Raw genomic sequence first — 4186 nt, 5'->3', positions numbered from 1 at the left:
GAATTGTCGGTCTTGAAACACAGCTTCTTCGTTAGAACAGTAAATTTACTTAAATAAATCGCAAATCGATTTAATTTTTGATGCTGATATAAATCGTATCTAACATCCCCCTTCTCCCGAATATTACTGTAAAGAATTTATTGCGAAAAAACCCTGACTAAGATAATATTTTTTCGCAATAAATTCTTTACAGTAATATTCGGGGGAAGGAGGATGTTAGATACGATTTGTATCAGCATCAAAAATTAAATCAATTTGCGATTTATTTAAGTGAATTGACTGTTCTAACGAAAAAGCTGTGTTTCAAGACCGACAATTCGTTGGCGCGCAGTTTAGTTGGAAATAGTATTGGAAATTTACACGGAAATTATTTGCTACTTAGATCCTAGCTCGGACTTGATGGCGTTCTTATATTAAATTGATTTTAAATCTTAGAATCTTATTACTATTATTATTACTCTGATGGAAATATTTTACTGAATATAATGGAATTTTACTGAAATTCTGTCTCAATTGACTCAGATGAAAATATTTTGCTGAAAGTACTATGAAATTGATGATAAATGAAATGAAAGTTATTGAAAAATTACTGAAGATATTTCAAAATAAATCATCATTTTCTTTATGAAATTTAATGTAAATACTGTTGTTTAAAATGTAAATAGAAATGGAGGAGAGATCATATAGAGATATTGTGTTCGTAATAAATTAGTCAGATCGAGACATGTTAGATGGCGATACGAGCGTCGTCTTGTGTGTTCCCGCGCGATCTGCGCTGGACGCATCGTAATTTGAATAAAGTATTGTATTGCGCGTGCGCTAGGAGGAAGCGTGCGATCCTACGACGAACGGTCGAGCATTCGTTTCCGGGCGTTGGTCGAGGTAACAACGTGCTCGTGCTTGAGACGTACCGGTGTTAGAATATTCGAGAAGCGAGAATCGTAGCATTGACAAATACCGATTATCGTCTAAACGACGTGACTTCTGATATCTGCTACCTGTATAGCAGCTCTGTTCAACGATAAACAGACCTTACGAAGTATACGCTACGAGATTATACCGGCTCAGAGACAGACCACGCCTTTATAACTGCGTGCAAAGAAGGAAGGACGATCCGCCATTACCGTATCGTCGTATCTCACAAAGGAACAACCGCTGTTAAACGACTTGAGATAATGATGGTCTATCAGAAAGAGGACAATAGATTCTTTGTTTAAGAATCTATCAAACAAACAGAGATTTCTTCAGTCTAAAGGTAACGATTAGAATTCTGAAAACCATAGATCCTTATCGGTTATCGAGAGTCACTCGTATTCTCGAGTGTTACGACGGATTAATATTCCCGTCTCTTCATAGTGATCTTGGTTACAGATTTCGTGAAAAGTAAAGGAGGCTAACGTTCTCACATAACGATGCCTATTGTCTGCCGACAAACATGACTTAACATGGAAAGATAAAATCTATTCGAATCTGAGCTCAGTAAATTCTTAGAGTGATTAGTTTAAGGTTGCAACCGATACATATATGATAATCTTTTTACTTTAACATGTAATTAATTAAAAGCCACGAGAAATTGTAGTCATTTTGACTGAGACATACTTTAACTTTGTATAAAATTACTCGCTTTATTATATTCATTATTTTCGTCAGAATTATTTAGCTTTATATGTATATTATTACAATCCTGCGCATATTAGCGTATATTATATTAGCTTCGTCGAGAAATATGCAAGATTGAAACGGTTATTGGTAAAATAATTATAGATGGATACGTCTTTCATTACAAAGAAACAAAAAAGAAGATATATAGATATATATATATAAAAGGTGATGTATAATATTATGCATAATATTTTGCATATTATCGACTATATTCAGAGTTTGTTGAATACTTCCGAAGATATTAGCATTATAAGTAGACTGAAATTACATCACATAGTTTAATACGACGTATCAATCTATCCATTCCATGTTCTTTATTACTATGTATTTATGCTTCTTTACTTTGAGTGATTATTTACTTTATTTTGTGTATTATCTGTTTCATACGAACGGTCTAATTACAGGAACATAATACGAAGTAAGCTATATTATAGTCTTACAAATACTAATTGAAGTTACATCCAGTCCTGAGAAAGATGAAAAGAATATTACTTCTTTGAGAAATCAACCTTCGGAAGTTATTATATGATCTGACTATTGTGAAGCGTATTTGATTGAGCAAACTAACACAAGACCATTCGTTTGAGACGTATTATATCTTCTATGACTTGCTATTTGTGTTATATGTATTAATTCAAACCACTTAAAGGAAATTCACTTTGGAATACTTAATTGTATGTTACAATATATGATCTCTCCCTCGAAGAATAAATTGTATGTGTCGTTTCATCTATTCCTAAAATCTCAAGCCTAGGCTCCTGCGCGAGCTTGTACGAAACAACTGTGAAATATAAGAAAAATTAAATTATACTGTTGAAAAATAATAAAACTGAGTCTTTGCTCGTTCAGTCGCTTTTTGGAATTGAAGCATAGGAGCCTTCGTTAATTTGAGAATTTAGCTGATGCTAATTCGAGTTTATAAGACTATAAGTCTACCTTTTGTTGAGAATTACTACTTTTTTATGTCATAGTTTTAAAGAATTCGATTTTTACTTAATTTATAGATTTTTTACTACTTGACTATTACATAGCTTGACTTCGGAAAATTTTTTGACACGCAATGATTAAGGCCGTTCGCTCCACATTTTTCAGCCTTCTAACACGATTTTTCTTGCCATTAAACGAATAATTATTTTTTAAGTTTTAATTGTTAACAACTCTCTAATTAAATTTATAGTTTGACCACGCATACATTTCAACTATTTGTTAATCGGTTTTTTGGGCTTTCAACTTGATGTGGCTTCTTAATAACTCCATGTAACTTGTATACTATAATTATTGATATTAAGAAAGTAAAAACGACCGCTATGATTTAAATCAATAGAGAGGATAAATTCCATAATAAAAATGCTATAATTATTAATTAATGTTAATCTTATGATGTTAAACTTCCTTTTAATTGATTTCATCTCTCGACGGATTTTTTATGTAACGGGATATTATTATGATAATGTATTACAGTTAATTAGAGGGATTTATTTGATTGATTGAAAAAGTCTCTGTAAAGCACGAAACGCTTTCAGTTATTTTGACGGAATATTAAACTATAATATTATTTAGAATCCTGTTGTTCGGTATTGGCTCTTGTTTTATCTAAATATAAACTGTATTTAACTAGGTAGTAATATAAACTAGGAAAATTATTTGACAAACATTAAAATTATTCGCATATTTTCCAACAACTTTAGGAAAGTTAACGATTTGCTCATAAAAAAATAAAAAATTATTTTTAAATTACAAAATAAGTTTTCTTTATTATTATATAATAACAATAGTATTAATTGTTCATTAATCCTCGGTCTCGACTTCATATATATATATATATATATATATATATATATATACAGGGTGTTCGATATAAAAGTAACCACCCGACTAGGGGGGGTAGATTGGGTCAAACTGAAAAGAAAAGTCTTGTACCATTCGTTTACGCGACATTATGATGTCACCACTCTCAGACATCGACTAAAAAAATACGTAAGTGGACACGGTTTTAAGAGAACTCTCCGAAAGAATACTCTCCGGATTCTCGCGAGATGCTTGCGAGAATAAAATGTCAGAAAAATTACTCTCAAATGGACAGTGTCAGAATAACTCTCGAGAGATATTCTCGAGAGTTTTAAGGTGCGTGTCCACCTGCGAGTAAAACTGTCGAGAGTAGCTCTCGAGATTGATTCTTGATATTAGATTATTACATGTAAATATTTAATAATTTTATTTTCTTTTTTTAAATGTACTTAATTCGCGATGTAAAAATGTATTTAATTTCAGCACTGTAACTAAAACGTGCAAAGTATGTAAAACTAAAGTGTAACTAATTATTGACCAAGTAATTAGAAAATGTATTAAAAATATTCTTATCTAATTCTTTAAATTATGAATTTTTTCGCACTATATTCGCAGAACATAAAAATTTTTAAATTTTTTTATTTCTGTCACAGTAGTATTCTACAATAGTTCATGATTTCCGCATTATTCAATAAGTTCCTTTGTGTCATCAAAGGAACAAACTTTTGCCATCTCG

At 31.2% G+C, this 4186-nt stretch overlaps 1 long non-coding RNA gene across 1 annotated transcript; it reads left to right on the top strand.

Moving 5' to 3' along the window:
• The first annotated feature begins 384 nt into the window (after positions 1-384).
• LOC139824459 (uncharacterized) lies at positions 385-3455 on the top strand. Its single transcript, XR_011735104.1, has 3 exons — positions 385-1255; positions 1372-1827; positions 2067-3455. It is a non-coding gene; the product is annotated as an uncharacterized lncRNA (long non-coding RNA).
• The last annotated feature ends 731 nt before the right edge of the window (positions 3456-4186 follow it).

This window comes from Temnothorax longispinosus, unplaced genomic scaffold (assembly GCF_030848805.1).
Source record: "Temnothorax longispinosus isolate EJ_2023e unplaced genomic scaffold, Tlon_JGU_v1 HiC_scaffold_380, whole genome shotgun sequence".
NCBI lineage: Eukaryota > Metazoa > Arthropoda > Insecta > Hymenoptera > Formicidae > Temnothorax > Temnothorax longispinosus.
This window is presented reverse-complemented; position numbering and strand designations above follow the sequence as displayed.